The sequence below is a fragment of the Oncorhynchus mykiss genome, chromosome 2 (assembly GCF_057628025.1).
Source record: "Oncorhynchus mykiss isolate SJ-2025 chromosome 2, ASM5762802v1, whole genome shotgun sequence".
In the NCBI taxonomy this organism is placed as follows: domain Eukaryota; kingdom Metazoa; phylum Chordata; class Actinopteri; order Salmoniformes; family Salmonidae; genus Oncorhynchus; species Oncorhynchus mykiss.
This window is the reverse complement of record NC_143023.1, coordinates 48144050-48164015: the sequence shown is the minus strand read 5'-3', so window position 1 is coordinate 48164015 and position 19966 is coordinate 48144050. Positions and strand designations below refer to the sequence as shown.

General features: G+C 42.9%; 1 protein-coding gene across 10 annotated transcripts in view; it reads right to left on the bottom strand.

Annotated features, from left to right (window-relative positions):
• osbpl5 (oxysterol binding protein-like 5) overlaps positions 1-19966 on the bottom strand; it is a 107563-nt gene that overhangs the window by 56137 nt on the left and 31460 nt on the right. The window contains exon 1 of one of the 10 annotated variants that reach the window (XM_090201274.1): positions 11571-11847. The exons of 8 other annotated variants lie outside the window; for them this stretch is intronic. The gene's annotated coding sequence lies outside the window, so the exon portion shown is untranslated. Of the gene's footprint in view, positions 1-11570; positions 11848-19966 lie in introns of those variants that run through there. One more of the 10 variants, XM_090201221.1, reaches the window with a different exon arrangement.

The window sequence follows — 19966 nt, the reverse complement described above, 5'->3', positions numbered from 1 at the left end:
GCCGCACCCAGGTGGTGAGGGTAGGCAACAACATCTCCACCCCGCTGATCCTCAACACTGGGGCCCAACAAGGGTGCGTTCTGAGCCCTCTCCTGTACTCCCTGTTCACCCATGACTGTGTGGCCACGCACACCTCCAACTCAATCATCAAGTTTGCGGACGACACAACAGTGGTAGGCTTGATTACCAACAACGACGAGACGGCCTACAGGGAGGAGGTGAGGGCCCTCGGAGTGTGGTGTCAGGAAAATAACCTCACACTCAACGTCAACAAAACTAAGGAGATGATTGTGGGCTTCAGGAAACAGCAGAGGGAACACCCCCCTATCCACATCGATGGAACAGTAGTGGAGAGGGTAGTAAGTTTTAAGTTCCTCGGCATACACATCACAGACTGAATTGGTCCACTCACACAGACAGCATTGTGAAGAAGGCGCAGCAGCGCCTCTTCAACCTCAGGAGGCTGAAGAAATTCAGCTTGTCACCAAAAGCACTCAAACTTCTACAGATGCACAATCGAGAGCATCCTGGCGTGGCTGTATCACCGCCTGGTACGGCAACAGCTCCGCCCACAACCGTAAGGCTCTCCAGAGGGTAGTGAGATCTGCACAACGCATCACCGGGGGCAAACTACCTGCCCTCCAGGACACCTACACCACCCGATGTTACAGGAAGGTCATAAAGATCATCAAGGACAACAACCACCCGAGCCACTGCCTGTTCACCCCGCTTTCATCCAGAAGGCGAGGTCAGTACAGGTGCATCAAAGCTGGGACCGAGAGACTGAAAAACAGCTTCAATCTCAAGGCCATCAGACTGTTAAACAGCCACCACTAACATTGAGTGGCTGCTGCCAACACACTGACTCAACTCCAGCCACTTTAATAATGGGAATTGATGGGAAATGATGTAAAATATATCACTAGCCACTTTAAACAATGCTACCTAATATAATGTTTACTTACCCTACATTATTCATCTCATATGTATACGTATATACTGTACTCTATATCATCTACTGCATCCTTATGTAATACATGTATCACTAGCCACTTTAACTATGCCACTTTGTTTACATACTCATCTCATATGTATATACTGTACTCGATACCATCTACTGTATCTTGCCTATGCTGCTCTGTACCATCACCCATTCATATATATTTTTATGTACATATTCTTTATCCCCTTACACTGTGTATAAGACAGTAGTTTTGGAATTGTTAGTTAGATTACTTGTTGGTTTTTACTGCATTGTCAGAACTAGAAGCACAAGCATTTCGCTACACTCGCATTAACATCTGCTAACCATGTGTATGTGACAAATCAAATTTGATTTGATTTTTAATGTATGTAGCAACTGCAGATTGCCCCTTTACTTTTCTACAAAATCACTCATCACACATAGTAGTAGGTCAAGGTGAAAAATCTTTCGATGTTTCCTTGAGCAAGGCACTTAACTCTAATTTGCTCCAGGGGCACTGTACAACTATGGCTGACCCTGTAAAACAACACATTTCATTGCACCTGTCCGGTGTGTGACAATGAAATATATGATTAATTATGATAGGCTAAGCAAGCAACCACTACTGGTGTGGGCTATCAGCTGATCATAGTGAATGTAGCCTAGATGAATCAGCTAGTTAGAGTGCCTTGCAAAAGTAATCGGCCCCCTTGAACTTTGCGACCTTTTGCCACATTTCAGGCTTCAAACATAAAGATATAAAACTTGGCCATTCTAACACCTGGATATGTTTATTTTTGAACCATTCCATTGTAGATTTTGCTTTATGTTTTGGATCATTGTCTTGTTGGAAGACAAATCTCCGTCCCAGTCTCAGGTCTTTTGCAGACTCCATCAGGTTTTCTTCCAGAATGGTCCTGTATTTGGCTCCATCCATCTTCCCATCAATTTTAACCACCTTCCCTGTCCCTGCTGAAGAAAAGCAGGCCCAAACCATGATGCTGTCACCACCATGTTTGACAGTGGGGATGGTGTGTTCAGGGTGATGAGCTGTGTTGCTTTTACGCCAAACATAACGTTTTGCATTGTTGCCAAAAAGTTCCATTTTGGTTCCATCTGACCAGAGAACCTTCTTCCACATGTTTGGTGTGTCTCCCAGGTGGCTTGTGGCAAACTTTAAACAACACTTTTTATGGATATCTTTAAGAAATGGCTTTCTTCTTGCCACTCTTCCATAAAGGCCAGATTTGTGCAATATACGACTGATTGTTGTCCTATGGACAGAGTCTCCCACCTCAGCTGTAGATCTCTGCAGTTCATCCAGAGTGATCATGGGCCTCTTGGCTGCATCTCTGATCAGTCTTCTCCTTGTATGAGCTGAAAGTTTAGAGGGACGGCCAGGTCTTGGTAGATTTGCAGTGGTCTGATACTCCTTCCATTTCAATATTATCGCTTGCACAGTGCTCCTTGGGATGTTTAAAGCTTGGGAAATCTTTTTGTATCCAAATCCGGCTTTAAACTTCTTCACAACAGTATCTCGGACCTGCCTGGTGTGTTCCTTGTTCTTCATGATGAGCTCTGCGCTTTTAACGGACCTCTGAGACTATCACAGTGCAGGTGCATTTATACGGAGACTTGATTACACACAGGTGGATTGTATTTATCATCATTAGTCATTTAGGTCAACATTGGATCATTCAGAGATCCTCACTGAACTTCTGGAGAGAGTTTGCTGCACTGAAAGTAAAGGGGCTGAATAATTTTGCACGCCCAATTTTTCAGTTTTTGATTTGTTAAAAAAGTTAGAAATATCCAATAAATGTCGTTCCACTTCATGATTGTGTCCCACTTGTTGTTGATTCTTCACAAAAAAATACAGTTTTATATCTTTATGTTTGAACCCTGAAATGTGGCAAAAGGTCGCAAAGTTCAAGGGGGCCGAATACTTTTGCAAGGCACTGTAGCTGTCCAAACAAACAATCTAACTAGTCTTTACTTGACTTGAATCTGTTCTGCTGCTGACAAACAGTAATTCTCCCTTCCCTGTCCATAATATATAGGCCTACTTTGTCATGATAACATAGCCGAAATGGCTGAATGTTAGTCTGACATTGCAGCCGGGGCTCCAGGCATTTAGTTAAAAAATGTGCATCCATGTCAGATCCAATCTTCGATCCCCACGCCCCCCAAAAAATAATACATTAGTAGTCTAGGTACAGGCTATTCAATGGCTAACAAACGGCTCCCAAACGGCACACACCACTAGCAGGACTATGATGGCAATGGATTTGTCCCTAATGGCACCCTACTTCCTACTACTACTTTTGACCCATAGGGCACTATATAGGGAATTTTGCAACAAATGTGAATTGTGAACGACTCGAAATAGGCTCCATTGTCCACACAATTTTGAGTGGTCTGGTAGGATAAACGCCAAAATACAAAAACAGTTGAGAGTGGTGAGTCAGTAGAGCATGAGACTCTTATTCTCAGGGTCGTGGGTTCGTGCCCCATGTTGGGCACTTCCTTTAACTCCCGAGTGGCGCAGCATCTCAGTGCTAGTGGCCTCACTACAGACCCTGGTTCGATCCCAGGCTGTATCACAACCGGCCGTGATCGGGAGCCCCACAGGGCGGCGCACAATTGGTCCAGCGCCGTCCGGGTGGTGGGAGGTTTCGCCGTGGTAGGCCATCATTGTAAAATAAGAATTTGTTCTCTACTGACCTGCCTAGTTAAATAAAAGGTTAAATAAACATTTAAAAAGCAGCTGATCCCCTGACCTATTGTCCCCGCTGTCTGTCAGTCCTATGACCATCACAACACCACACCGCTGTTAGGGAAAGTACAGTCTGGCACACCCTGACAACAGATGACTAGCAGCTCTGCAATATGTGTGTGTGTTTGAGTTTTGAGAGGGAGATGATAAGATTGACTGGTGAGCCAGCTGTTTCTACATGATGGCACAGATTAAGCTCCTCTTGATCTCCTCTCTCCCTCTCCCTCCATCCTCCCCCTCTCTCACTATCCATCCCTCTCTCTCACCTCCCCCTCATTCCTCCGACATCAGGATTTCTGGCTGCCCAGATGACCTACATACTGCATTGGCTGGGCTGCAGTCACATCCTCACACATACAAACCAGACTGGGTTCAAAGACTATTTGAAATGATTTCAAATACTTTAGCTGGGCTTGATTGAGCTTGCCTGGTGCAAAATCTGCCCATCTACCATCCAGGCAGGCTAAAGCCAAGGTTTGACAGATACTTTATTTTAGTGGCTTTCTGCATCATGTATCTTGGTTACATTTCATAGCCTGGCTACCCAAACTCCTTGCTCCGCCACGCCCACGGACGTTAGTTTTTTCTCTGCAATGAGTCTGGATCCGAGTAGCTACCCGGCGATTTCTAGGATCCAAACACATTAACTGTTCTGAGAGTCCCATTTTGAGGTCACCACAAACGACTTCCAACGAAGGCAGTCTCAGACTGAAGTAACAGTATTCAGCGAACAGAGCAGAGGAATTCAGCCTCCGTCGTCATGCAAGTTGCCTTACCCAACCATCTTCAGATGAATGAACGTTCTGTAAATGGCTCTTGATATGTGTCTGCTAAAGAACTACAATGTAATGGTGATGCATGCATGTGCATCCCCACACAACAGATAGCCCATCTCAAAAGACACACACATCACGATATGGAGAGCTAAGAGAAACAAATGCATATTACATTTGCAGAATGTGGACCTATTCAGGAGAGGGGTGAGGAGATGCTGGCTCTTCCTATTACCAGAAGGTAGTAGAAGCAGAGGAGAGATGGGCCGACATCAGGGGTGTCAAACTCATGTTGGCCCCGGGGCCGCATTCTGTCTTCAACGGAGGTCCGGAAGGCCGCACTGAACATTTTTCATATTTCCCTCGCCGTCAAAATTAGCAAAAAAGTGGTCCTCTATCCATTGTTTTGGGAATATTCGATGCTCCCTGACTGACTAGCTTTCCTTTCAATGATTATTAGCGTGCTGGACACAGTCAAGAAACGGTATGAATGTAGGTTCATGATCATTTCTACTAAGACTGGGAAATGCCAGGGACCTCACAATAGTTAGGTGCCGATACGATATGTATTGCGATTCTCAACATTCTATATGTAATGCGATTCGATACTGCGATTTAATTTCAATTTGACGTTGCAAAGATATTGCTCACAATATGTCTGCTGCAGAGAGACAAGAGAGCATGATTCATGAATTTACTAAACTAGTTCTAAGTGCTGAAAACATGTTGGCTCACTATTAAAAAAAGAAGATGGAGAACAAGCTATAGGATAAAAAAATACCGGAGTTTTAGAGCAGGTACAGCCGACTAGCGCTAGCCAAAAGGTATCTAGGAAAAGAATGTGGTACTTGGAATAAAAGTATTCATATAACATTGTCCAAAATAATATTGCGATATGTAACTGTTCGATTTCTCCCCATCACTAATTTTAAATTTTTTTGTCAAAACCGCAGGCCATATATTTGACACCCCTGTCCAACATAAACCTCTCCCAAAGATGTATACAGCTGTATAGCATTTCAGAGGGCTATAAAAGGAGATGGGATCAATTACTGACTACTTCCCAAAGTGCACCGTATTCCCTACATAGTCTGTTTTTACCAGGGCCTATGAACTATGGTCAAAAGCAGTGTACTTTATAGGGGATAGGGTGGATTAGCTAACTCGTCACAATAGGGTGGATTAGCTAACTTGTCACAATAGGGTGGTTTAGCTAACTCGTAACAATAGGGTGGTTTAACTAACTCGTCACAATAGGGTGGTTTAGCTAACTCGTCACAATAGGGTGGTTTAGCTAACTCGTCACAATAGGGTGGTTTAGCTAACTCGTCACAATGGGGTGGTTTAGCTAACACGTAGGATGGATTAGCTAACTCGTAACAATAGGGTGGTTTAACTAACTCGTCACAATAGGGTGGTTTAGCTAACTCGTCACAATAGGGTGGTTTAGCTAACTCGTCACAATAGGGTGGTTTAGCTAACTCGTCACAATAGGGTGGTTTAGCTAACTCGTCACAATGGGGTGGTTTAGCTAACACGTAGGATGGATTAGCTAACTCGTCACAATAGGGTGGTTTAGCTAACTCGTCACAATAGGGTGGTTTAGCTAACTCGTCACAATGGGGTGGATTAGCTAGCTCGTCACAATAGGGTGGATTAGCTAACTCGTCACAATAGGGTGGATTAGCTAACTCGTCACAATAGGGTGGATTAGCTAACTCGTCACAATAGGGTGGCTTAGCCAGGTCTATTTTAAGAAAGAGAGAACATCATATGTGTACGTGTGCTTCCGGCTGCAGAATGACAGCTCTATGTTATACTGAGAGTGCTCAGCAGGAGCTAGAGCATGAACTGCGTATTTCTATTTGAAACGCTGGCTGGTTGGGAAAGGGGTGGTGGGGTGCATGGGCTATTCTAGATGGCGGTTGGGAAAGGGGTGGTGGGGTGCATGGGCTATTCTAGATACTGGTTGGGAAAGGGGTGGTGGGATGCATGGGCTGTTCTAGATACTGGTTGGGAAAGGGGTGGTGGGGTGCATGGGCTATTCTAGATGCTGGTTGGGAAAGGGGTGGTGGGGTGCATGGGCTATTCTAGATGCTGGTTGGGAAAGGGGTGGTGGGGTGCATGGGCTATTCTAGATGCTGGTTGGGAAAGGGGTGGTGGGGTGCATGGGCTATTCTAGATGCTGGTTGGGAAAGGGGTGGTGGGGTGCATGGGCTATTCTAGATGCTGGTTGGAAAAGGGGTGGTGGGGTGCATGGGCTATTCAAGATGCTGGTTGGGAAAGGGGTGGTGGGGTGCATGGGCTATTCTAGATGCTGGTTGGGAAAGGGGTGCTGGGGTGCATGGGCTATTCTAGATGCTGGTTGGTGTGTGTGTGTGTGTGTGTGTGTGACTGATCAGGGGTATTTTGGGGAGCTCTCATGGGGAACAGTAAGAGGCCACTGGAGCAGAGCCCTCTGTCAGTGCCTGAGTGGGTAGGCTAGCTGAGAACAACAATCACAATCACTAGAGAGGCTGCTATATTTTAAGCTCCACTCAGTCCTGATGAAGACAAGGCCGTACAGGGACACAGCTCCACTCAGTCCTGATGAAGACAAGGCCATACAGGGACACAAATCCCAGGACTGGACTAGACTAATTGGGCAGAATGGGAATGTCTGTCCCAATCTATCTTTCTTGAATTTGTTTTTCTTACAAAAAATGGTTTGTCACATATTGGTGCGTGTCTATTATATTAGTTATGCATCTCATTTACAGCATATACTGTAGGTACAGAGCCTTTGAGCGGAAAACCTGCCAGACAGCACGAGAGCTGATGCTACAGCATCTCAAACAGCAAATGTATATGCCACGTTCACATGCTTGTCAGAACTACGAAACGCTGAAATGTTCAACTTGCCAACTGATTGAATGTGGCACATGTATAACTAAAACCAGTTAGCAAATCGAAAGAATTCAGAGATTCCTAGTTCTGACTAGGAAATGAACGCAGCAATAGGCAACGGAAGACAGGCTCCATCAGTGCTTCACAAACCACTTTGCAATGAGCTAGAAAAAGTATACATTTTGAAAACATACTTACAGTGCAATCGGAAAGTATTCAGACCCCTTGACTTTTTCCACAGTTATGTTACAGCCTTATTCTAAAATGAATTTTAAAAAATAATAATCTCAATCCACACACAATACCCCACAATGAAAAAGTAAAAATGTTTTTAGAAATGTTAGCAAATGCATAAAAATAAAAAAAACAAATACCTTATTTACATAAGTATTCAGAACCTGTGTTATGAGACTTGAAATTGAGCTCAGGTGAATCCTGTTTCCATTGATTATCCTGTGGTAAATTCAATTGACTGGACATGATTTGGAAAGGCACACACCTGTCTATATAAGGACCCACATTTGACAGTGCATGTCAGAGCAAAAACCAAGCCATGAGGTCAAAGGAATTATCCGTAGAGCTCCGAGACCGGATTGTGTCGAGGCACAGATCTGGGGAAGGGTACCAAAACATGTCTGCAGCATTGAAGGTCCCCAAGAACAGTGGCCTCCACCTTTCTTAAATGTAAAAAGTTTGGAACCACCAATACACTTCCTACAGCTGCCCAGCCCAGCCAAACAGAGCAAATCAGGGGAGAAGGGGCTTGGTCAGGGAGGTGACCAAGAACCCGATGATCACTCTGACAGAGCCTTCCAGAAGGACAACCATCTCAGCAGCACTCCACCAATCAGGCCTTTATGGCCGATTCCGATTATTGGAAGACCAAAAAAAGCAGATGCCGATTAAATCGGCCGATTTTTTAATATTTCTTTGTAATAATGACATTTACAACAATACTGAATGAACAATTATTTTAACTTAATATAATACATCAATAAAATAAATAAATTAAGCCTCAAATAAATAATGAAACATGCACAATTTGGTTTAAATAATGCAAAAACACAGTGTTGGAGAAGAAAGTAAAAGTGCAATATTGCTGTTACATTGCACAACCTTCAATGTTATGTCATAATTACATACATATCTGGCAAATTAGTTCGCAATGAGAAAGGATACCGGCCATTCTGATTAATCGGTCGACCTCTAGTAGAGTAGCCAGACGAAAGCCACTCAGTCAAAAGGCACATGACAGCCCGCTTGGAGTTTTATAGTTTATAGTTTTCCAAAAAGCACCAAAAGGACTCTCAGACCATGAGAAACAAGATTCTCTGGTCTGATGAAACCAAGATTGAACTCTTTGGCCTGAGTGCCAAGCATGACGTCTGGAGGAAAACTGGCAACAACCCTACGGTGAAGCATTGTGGCAGCATCATGTAGTGGGGATGCTTTTCAGAGGCAGAGACTGGGAGACTAGTCAGGATCGAGGGAAAGGAGAATGGAGCAAAGTACAGAGAGATTCTTGATGAGATCTTGCTTCAGAGCACTCAGGAGCTCAGACTGGGGCAAAGGTTCACCTTCCAACAGGACAACGACCCTAAGCACACAGCCAAAACAATGCATGAGTGGCTTTGGGACGAGTCTCTGAATGTCCTTGAGTGGCTCAGCCTCTCTGGAGAGGTCTGAAAATAGCTGTGCAGTGACGCTCCCCATCCAACCTGACAGAGCTTGAGAGGATATGCAGAGAAGAACGAGAATCTCCCCAAATACAAGTGTGCCAAGCTTGTAGCATCATACACAAGCCTCGATGCTGTAATCACTGCCAAAGGTGCTTCAACAAAGTACAGAGTAAAGGGTCTGAATACTTATGTAAATGTGATATCATTTATTTTTATAAATTAGGAACAATTTCTAAACACCTGTTTTTGCTTTGTCATTATGGGGTTTTGTCTATAGATTGATGAGGGGGAAAAAATAATTATACATTTTAGAATAAGGCTTTAACATAACAAAATTTGGAAAAATTGAAGGGGTCTGAATATTTCCCAAATGCACTGTATATACTTTTTTTCTGTCTACCTGTGGTTAAACTGACGTATTACTGACTGCCTTTGGTAAACATGGCATGAAATATGAAACCTGAAAGGACCTACAGACAAAAAAATGCCATGTAGACTTTTCATTTTGACCCGCGTGACAGAAATGCTCCAACGTCGACTGAGTAAAATCCTATCATCAATGCTGTCATTTAGTGGTGCAATCGTGCTGAGGCCAAAGTCAGGACATACCGTCCACTCCCGTACATGGCGTGTATAGCTCAAGAAAGAGAAATGCAGTTGATTTGGCTACTACACTTATCCTTAGTGTACTTACCAATAGTCAACTGAACAGTAGGACATGACCAGCATAACTGCAATAGCCTACTCCGACTTCAGCAGTGAAATGCCATCAAATGCACGCATCGTTATGTAGAGCTGCAGACTGCAGTAATGCATGATAGAGCTGCAGTAATGCATAGCAGATCTAGGGTGTCTAGATCTATCTGCAGGTATGCTCTAGGCCAGGGACAGGCTCAGAAATGAGTGACTGAGGCTGAGCCTGTGGCGCTGGGCCCTGCCAAACATGTTCCATGCTGAACCACGGCCAGGGACTTTACAGAGAGAGTCAATCAGTTGGCCAGCTAACTTTGATAAACACTTGGATATAATTTTTGAAGTCTGGTTTATAATAACCAGAAAATGTAGAATATGAGCTACTGATAGAGAGAGTGTTTTACAATGCCAAGGAGGGAACCAGGACTGGTGAAAGGCTGTGGGACATTGGACGTTCAAAGGAAAACGGAGGCCTTTTTTCAGAGGCCGCTCCAGCAAAGCTGTGAGTGAAAAAAACAGCACAGTGGGTCTTTTAGAATGACTTCAGTCCAGGAGTCTATTACAGTCGCTGTCAGAACAGCTGTGCCCGTTCGCTAAATGTGAGTCACGCCATTATTCCACGTTGAGCCTGCAGCCATGACTTTGAAGTGTATGGTGTCACTTCTGCTGCTCATTTAACTGGCAAGCTTTACTTCTCTCACACTTTCTTTCCATCTGTCTTTAGCTCCCGGCCATCCCCCTCTGAGAATCAAGGACAGTCACAAACTACAGTACTTTAGTTTCGTTCAGAATTACACTAGTGTGGTTGACACGTGTCTCCTGGACGCCCTTCACAGGAGGCCAGTCACCATGCAGGGTAGACACACACGTAGTTAGTTTCTTGACTGACCTTATTAAAAAGGCACATGCAGCAAAGGCTTAAGCAAACAAGATCGCATGATATGTTTTTTCCACTTTGCTTAACTTCCTTTCTTGACTGAGAGGCGAAGTACCCACTCCCTTTTCTTACGTAGCACTATCAGTGTTTTTTCCTGCCCTTACCAACAAAACTGGGCCACAACTAGGCCTGTGCACTATTCCTTGTGAAAGGTGTCTGCTGCTTGTGCCCTCTAAATGCAAGCCGGTAACAAACAACCCTGTAGGTAGTCAGTGGCTGCAGGGTGTCTCCCGAAGACTGACACATAAATAAAACACAGGGATAATAAACACAGGGATTACTAATGCTGGGAAGAAAGGGACTGATGTATGGGTGGGGGATGGGAGGAAGGAGTGTACAGGGAGACTAGATGAAGGGCACATGGCCACAGACAGAGAGTCGGCTCAAGTGTAGCAAGGGGCATGATGGATAAAGAGATTCACCAAAACACTGTTTGGGACTGTTGTGTCAAAGATGGTTTCTAGGTGACTTAGGCTTCATTTAAAGTCTTGAAGGAGAAAGGAAGCACACAGTAGAGGTCATAAGAACCTCCTTCACAGACAATAGTGATGGAGGGAAAATGACCCAGCCCTGCGAATGAGTGACCGTTCCTATAGCTGCCTCCATTGTTTCAGTGTTAATGAGAGGGCGAACACGTCCTTCCAGAGCCAGTGATTATAATCGTCATCATCCCAATAAACGGTGTGGCTACATATCCAGGCCTGGACTAACGTTTTGTGCATTCAAACAGACGCCATGCTTTGGATATCATCTTCAAAGTGGCTGGGGATAAGTGCCCAACCGTATGGCATTCTCCCACAACAACAGAAATGGGGAGCTCAATGAGGAAAAAGAAGCAGATGAATTTAAAACTAGTACTCACATGGCAGAAGAATGAACCCCAGTCAGTCCACACATAACAGATAGCCCGTAGCATTGTCCATTTACCCTACTCTGAATGTAGCCTAGCTGTAAATGCCATTCCCCTCCATTAGGCTATACCCCTTGCACTCCTGGGAGAAAAGTTACAACTATAAAAAAATGTTTTAAATGAAACGAGTCTGCTAATTTTAGCTGTTTCAATTATGCATTACGGCTGAGTAAATGAGAATCTCTCCCACCCTCTCACTCTGCAGCAATTCCAATACAGCTACCGTTATATCATGACAACCAATGTTTTTCTGGTCTAAAAACCTCCAAGCTAAAAATAAGGGAATAATGAGTGGTGGAGGAGCAGCCACTGGCAAGCTGCAGGAGGAGTTTTGAGCTTGTGGTTGATTAGACTTGTGTGTGAGGGGAGAACATGGCAGGTTATAGCCTAGCTCTTCAGAGAGCTGACCTCTCTGTCTGACACACATGCCTTCTCTGACAGAGCCATATAGACCTACCTACACAGAATGAGAGTTTGAGCAGGGAGGGAAAAGACAACCATTGATTTGATTTCTACGGCTGGTCATGTCCTACTGTTCTATGGCGTCCACATAATGTAGCTGCAATGGAATTGCATGACGGACTCTAAGAGCATCGTAATAATGCTACTGTCATAGAAAAACAGCAAGGGTAGTAGCTTAACGATTTGAAATGGCCACTTTAGTGCTGCGTTCCGTTTCAAGGAGCAAAACCAGTGTGTCATTTCACAAAGCCCAGGACTATTGGCTTTCAATAGTCCTGTCCTGTGTTTATAGGCAACTGCCAAAAAAAAAAAGAGACCGGAAGAGGAAGTATTTTGAGACTATGGAAAGCACACACACACACACACACACACACATAGAATATCGTCTGCAGTTTGAGCTGAGGGAGGACAGCAAGCCTACATAGAGAAAAACACACTGACCTATGACCACGAGAACCTCCATGAAACACTAGCTCCCACACTAAACCTCACTTAGGAAGGCAGATAGTGAGGATCTACTTACAGGTCCAGATAAATACGGCTGTTCAACAAAAACAAGATACACTCATGAATGTTTTAAACTGCTGCTAGGGGAAAGTGAGTGAGTAGCCTAATTGGGTCAGGGTGATGAAGAGTGCATGTTCAGCCCTTTGTGTGGGTGGTCATCTGATAGCTACGAGCTGTAGAGGATGTCGGTCACAACCTGAACCCAGCCACCTCAGTGACTGTCATGGGACACACCGGGATGGGACAGTTATGTCTAAGAAAAAGGAAGTTGGGTTGTTTATGAGCTACAATGTGTCTAAAGCCAAATTTATCCCCTATGCAAGTACGCAACAAAAAATGCAGTTTTGCGTACTTGCGTAGCAAAAATATATGTGCGCAGCCCCACAATTTGTAACTTGACACAACTACGCAAGATGGCCCTTTTGCATAGCCAATTGCATTCTTCAGGGTATTCTTAAGGCATTATCCATGATTAAATGGCTTCAGACCCATCATGTCTGCTTGTAAAAGCTGGTTTCAGATTATTCAGAACTCTCCACTTCTACATTTAACCCGAACTGGTCTGCACAGTGCATAATGACAAATCTGGCCTGGGATCAGTTGTCTGGGGTTGCCCACCACTACACACACACACACACACACACACACACACACACACACGTCATCATGACAAAGGCCAACAGTAAGCCCATAAAGGTTTGATTTTAAAGGCAATATAGAATTTAGCTCTGCAGTTTCCTGGATTCTACAATTATCTTGGCAGTATATCAACATAAGGGATATTCTAGCCAATTATGCGCTTACTAAAGCAGGACTCGACACTTCAAAAGGGGCCGGTGAAGGCTAAACACAGTAGTAGGCCTACATTAGTACTAGACTAAAATTTACAGCTGAAAGATAGAATAAATGTCTGGATACTACTTTATAAACTAATAGGTCTAGATACTATTTTAGATCAACACACATTTCTAGCACGAGAGCTACTTAAAAAAACATTACGTATAACAATCCCCAAAAATATCACAGCTTTCAAATGGGCACGTTCTTATTTTCTCCCCTGAATGATGGTTAATAAACAACTCTGAAGGGAGCCATAGAAAAGTTTTTTTTTTTTAAATCCCAAATTAGGTTTTATATGGTGTTCAAATGGTGTTCTCAGTTGTATTACAATTGCTAAAAAAAACTAAACAATTATGTTCTGAGTCAATGTCAATGCTTAAATCATATCACCAATGTCTTGTCTGGAAGAAAACTAACAAATTTATAATTTTGTGTAATTTCCCTTTTATTTACAGATTTAGCAAGTGAGGAATGTGGAGTCTAATGTGCCCGGGGTGTAGCGATGGTTCTGTAGTGCTGCTGCTAATTTCAAACAACAAATAATATATAGATACTAATTATATACAGTACCAGTCAAAAGTTTGGACACACCTACTCATTCAAGGGTTTTTCTTTATTTTTAATATTTTCTACATTGTCGAAGAATAGTGAAGATATCAAAACTATGAAATAATGCACATGGAATCATGTTTTAAAAACTCTTTTTTTTTTAACAAAATCAAAATATGGTTTAGATTTGAGATGATTTGATTCTTCAAAGTAGCCATGACAGCTTTGCACACTCTTGGCATTCTCTCAACCAACTTCATGAGGTAGTCACCTGGAATGCATTTCAATTAACAGGTGTGCCTTGTTAAAAGGTCATTTGTGGAATTTATTTCCTTTTTATTGCGTTTGAGCCAATCAGGTATGATTGGCCTCCACGATCACCCAACCTCAACCCAGTTGAGATGGTTTGGCATGAGTTGGACCGCAGAGAAGAAAAAGCAGCCAACAAGTGCTCAGCATATGTGGGAACTCCTTCAAGACTGTTGGAAAAGCATTCCAGGTGAAGCTGGTTGAGAATGCCAAGAGTGTGCAAAGACGTCATCAAGGCAAAGGATGGCTACTTTGAAGAATCTAAAATATATTTTGATTTGTTAAACACTTTTTTAGTTACTACATAATTCCATATGTGTTATTTCATAGTTCTGATGTCATCACTATGATTCTAAAATGCAGAAAATAGTAAAACATAAAGAAAAACCCTTGAATGAGTAGGTGTGTCCAAACCTTTTAATGGTAGTGGACACACCTTCAAAATAGTGGATTTTGCTATTTCAACCACACCTGTTGCTGACCAGTGTATAAAATTGAGTACACAGCCATATAGTAAGCGCATAAAAAAAAAAGTTTTTTGCCTGTTCTAGGTTGCAAAACTCACTACTGAGTTCCAAACTACCTCTGGAAGTAATGTCAGCACAAGAACTGTTCATACAGAAATGGTTTGTCGAGATTGGTGTGGAAGAACTTGACTGGCCTGCCTGACCTCAACCCCATTGAACACCTTTGCGATGAATTGAAACGCAAACTGCGAGCCAGGCCTGATTGCGCAACATCAGTGCCCGACCTCACTAATACTCTTGTGGCTGAATGGAAGTCTCTGTAGCGATGTTCCAACATCTAGTGGAAAGCCTTCCCAGAAGAGTGGAGGCTGTTATAGCAGCAAAGGGGGAACAACTCCATATAAATGCCCATGATTTTGGAATGAGATGTTCGACGAGGTGTCCACATACTTTTGATAATGTAGTTAACCCCAGCCTAACCTTCCACAACATCAAGGAATCATCAACGCATAGGTCGATTAAGGTAGACCCCAGCACCTCGCTGATTCAGAGTGGTTGGATTAAATGCGCAAGACACGTTTCACGTTTCAGAAGGCATTCTGTTGTACAACTGACTAGGTATCCCCCTTTCCTTTCCTTGTATGGCACAAAGACCTGACCAAATGCTGATGTTAGGCTGGTAAGAACATTTCTTATTTTGTGTAGTGGGTCATTTAGGTTGGCAGTAGCATTGTTGATGAAATGCTGGCATCGCATTGAACTAGAAAGCGGTCTTGGGAAAAGAGGGTGGCAAAGAAGGAAGCTGCAAACATAGGATCTGTGCTCCAGTATTCTCTTAGGGAGTTCTTCTTTACTATTCCCATGAGAAGGACTGTCACCAGGAAGGTCTCCATTTCACTAATTGTGGTTGTCACCCATTTAGAGACCACTGAGGGAATTGGAATGACTGGTTTTCATGTAGCTGTTCGAGAGATATCAGATCAAACACAAACACACGCATGGACAAATACACAAAAAGCCCCTCTCTCAAACCAAACTATAAATGCGCCCTTGACTGAATTAACATTTTAGCATTCCACTCATTAAAAGAGCCCTTTCAAAAGAGAGCTTTCAGTTTTTGCTCTGTAAATGGGCCTCTTCAACTCCCCACACATTAGACATTTAACATTAAGTAGAACCAAGCATTGACCGACTGGATTACAAAGCCTAAAACTGACTCGACGTCAAGGTTATAGGTCAAATGCAGTACCTAAGATGTGAATTGGCCTCGCAGGAATGACTGAATAACCCCATGGAAGTGAGAGCGAGAGAGAGAGAAAGAGAAACAGTGCTTAAACAGTCTTTCTTCGCTAACCTTCCATGATTTTCTATGGCGTCCTGTCTCTATTGTCAGGCTACGGTCACTGAATCATTTTATTTAACGTTTATTTATTTCAGGGGACTCCAACCAGGGTCTAATTCTCAATAGTGCTCGGAGAACAAACAATCAACATAATTCAATAAAACAGCTAAACAAAGAAAATACAAGACACAGATACACTACATTTCAACCCAAATAAAACCTCAGTGAATTCATTCCCTATCAGTGTTCTAAACTGCCCTTTTGGCTCCAGGGATTCAAGATGTAATGACGATTGCAAATGATTCTGAACATGGGGGGGCGTTAAAACTAATGGATGATCTACCTAGGTTGGTAGAGACACTAGGGACATCAAGAGATAAGAAACCCTGTGAGCGGGTTTCGTGCCTCATATTTTTACAATTCAACAGGGAAGTGAGGTACGTTGGAAGCTTGTGCAGCACAGCTGTGTAAACAACAAGTAATATACAGGAATGTAGAGATGTCCGACCTTCTGATAAAATATACAGCGATGAGTATTAAACCGGTCACCTGTGATAAAGCGAAGCACGCTATGCTACACTGTATCCAAGGGTTTTAGAGTAGTGGCTGCTGCATTCTGATAAATGGTGTCACCATAATCAAGAGCTGGCAGGAAGGTTGCCAGTACAACCTACTTCCTGCCGTTCAGGGAGGCATGATCTAGTTCTAGAAAAGAAGCCTACTTTAAAATCTAAGCTTCTTAACTAGCTCATCTATGTTTTCAAATGTCAAATTATTTAGGCCTCCCGAGTAGCGCAGCGGTCTAAGGCACTGCATCACAGTGCTTCGTGCGTCACTACAGACCCAGGTTCGATCCCGGGCTGTGTCGCAGCCAGCTGCAATCCGGGTTAAGCAAGCAGTGTGTCAAGAAGCAGTGTGGCGGGTTCGTGTTTTGGAGGACGCATGGCCCTCGATCTTTGCCTCTCCCGAGTCCGTACGGGAGTTGCAGCGATGGGACAAGACTAACTATCATTTGGATATCACAAAATTGGGGAGAAAAAGGGGTAAAAAGAACAACAAACTATATATAATAATGTGTAAACTGAAATAATTCTACGAGAATTTGAAAAAAACATACGCTACATGACCAAAAGTATGTGAACACCTAGCACTAACACTAGTCGAAAATCATAAAATATGGAATTGGTCCCTTTGCTGCTATAACAGCCTCCAATCTTCTGGAAGGGCTTTCCTCTAGATGTTGGAACATTGCTGCGAGGACTTGCTGCCATTCAGCCACAAGAGCATTAATGAGGTCGGCAACTGATGTTGGGCGATTAGGCCTGGCTCTTAGTAGGCGTTCCAATTCATCCCAAAGGTGTTTGATGGAGTTGAGGTCAGGGCTCTGTACATGCCAGTCAAGTTCTTCCACACCGATCTTGACAAACAATTTCTGTATGTACCTAACTTTGTGCACGGGGGTATTGTCTAGAGGTCGACCGATTAAATCGGAATGGCCTATTAATTAGGGCCGATTTCAAGATTTCATAACAATATATATATATATATATATATATATATATATATATATATATATATATATATATATATATATATATATATATATTATTTCTTTATACCTTTATTTAACTTGGCAAGTCAGTCAAAAACACATTCTTATTTTCAATGACGGCCAGAACGACAGATTTTCACCTTGTCAGCTCGGGGGATCCAATCTTGCAACCTTACAGTTAACTAGTCCAACGCTCAAACCACCTGATTACATTGCACTCAACAAGGAGACTGCCTGTTAAGCGAATGCAGTAGAAGCCAAGGTAAGTTGCTAGCTAGCATTACACTAATCTTATAAAAAACAATCAATAAATCATAATCACTCTATACCTTTTGTATTTCATATACCTTTGACTATTGGATGTTCTTATAGGCACTATAGTATTGCCAGTGTAACAGTATAGCTTCCATCCCTCTCCTCGCCCCTACCTGGGCTCGAACCAGGAACACATCGACAACAGCCACAATCGAAGCAGCGTTACCCATCGCTCCACAAAAGCCGCGGCCCTTGCAGAGCAAGGGTAATAACTACTGCAAGTCTCGGAGAGAGTGACGTTTGAAACGCTATTAGCGCGCACCCCACTAACTAGTTAGCCATTTCACATCGGTTACACCAGCCATTAGGCTGATAGGCTTGTAGTCATAAACAGTGCTGTGCTGGGGCAGCTCTAGCAGGGAATAAATTGGACAAACTGACTTGTTGGAAAGATGGCATCCTATGATGGTGCCACGTTGAAAATCATTGAGCTCTTCAGTAAGGTCATTTTTCTAAAGCCAATGTTTGTCTATGGATATTGCATGGCTGTGTGCTCAACTTTATACACCTTTCAGCAACGTGTGTAGCTGAAATAGTCGAAAGCACTACATTTGAAGGGGTGTCCACATACTTTTGTATATACAGTATACATAATGTTTTTCCCCCGCATGACGTACCAATTAAACAAGGGCTGTCTGCAAGGAAACAAAATCAGATTGCAGCTATGTTAACATAGCCTGGTCAGCAGTAGGGCCAATAGCGTACATAATGCTGTCATCTGCATACAGATTAACGTTACAGGATTTTGCAATTAGACCAAAAAAATAGTGAAGAGGAAAGGTCCCAAAATCGACCTGAGGGACACCTTTAGTAATATATAACAGTGCCCTGTCTGACAGATAGTTCCCAAACCACTTGCAAGACACCTGGTTGAGACCCATTTCAGACAACCTTTGAATGAGTAGGGGATGGTTGACAGAATCAAAGGCCTTGGATAGGTCTATAAATATGGCAGCACAGTGATTCCTATGATCAAAGCAGTTTAACACATAATTAAAGACAAGCGTAGCTGCTGAAACGGGTCTAAAACAGACTGGTGCACATTCACAATATACTGTCATTTGAAGTTTTTAAAAGTTCTTAGCTGAGAGTCTGCCAGTGATTCCAATATGTTTGCAGTTTTGAAATTTGGTGATACTTATCTAGGTCAAAAAGAAAGTGCACGTGATCTTGATGCGCCTTTCCAATAAAATAAAAAACTATGGTCTTATTCTGATGACATGAGGATCGATGCTTGAAAAACAAACACTCTCGCACTTAACCATAATAATCTCATCATGAACAGTACCAGTCAAAGGGTCGACACACCTACTCATTCAAGGGGTTTGATTGATCTACATAGTACAATAATAGTGAAGACATCAAAGCTGTTAAAACATTAGAAATCATGTAGAAACCGTCAAAAAATATATTAAAAAAATAAATATAAATATAAAAAATTATTTTATATTTTGGGAATCTTAAAATAGTCACCCTTTGCCTTGATGACAGCTTTGCACACTCTTGGCATTCTCTAAACCAGCTTCATCTGGAATGCTTTTCCAACCATCTTGAAAGGGGTTCCCGCATATGCTGAGCACTTGTTGGCTGCTTTTCCTTCACTCTGCGGTCCGACTCATCCCAAACCATCTCAACTGGGTTGAGGTCGGGTGACTGTTGAGGCCAGGTCATCTGATGCAGCACTCAATCACTCTCCTTCTTGGTCAAATAACCCTTACACAGTCTAGAGGTTCTGGGTCATTGTCCTGTTGAAAAACAAATGATAGTGGGACTAAGCTCAAACCAGATGGGATGGCGTATCGCTGCAGAATGCTGTGGTAACCATGCTGGTTAAGTGTGCCTTGAATTCTAAATAAATCACAGTTTCTCCAGTCTTTGTGAGACACGGAGGTTGGAAACAAAAATCTCAACATTTGGACTACAGAACAAAAAGGGCAGATTTCCACCGGTCTAATGTTCATTGATCATGTTTCTTGGCCCAAGCAAGTCTCTTCTTATTATTGGT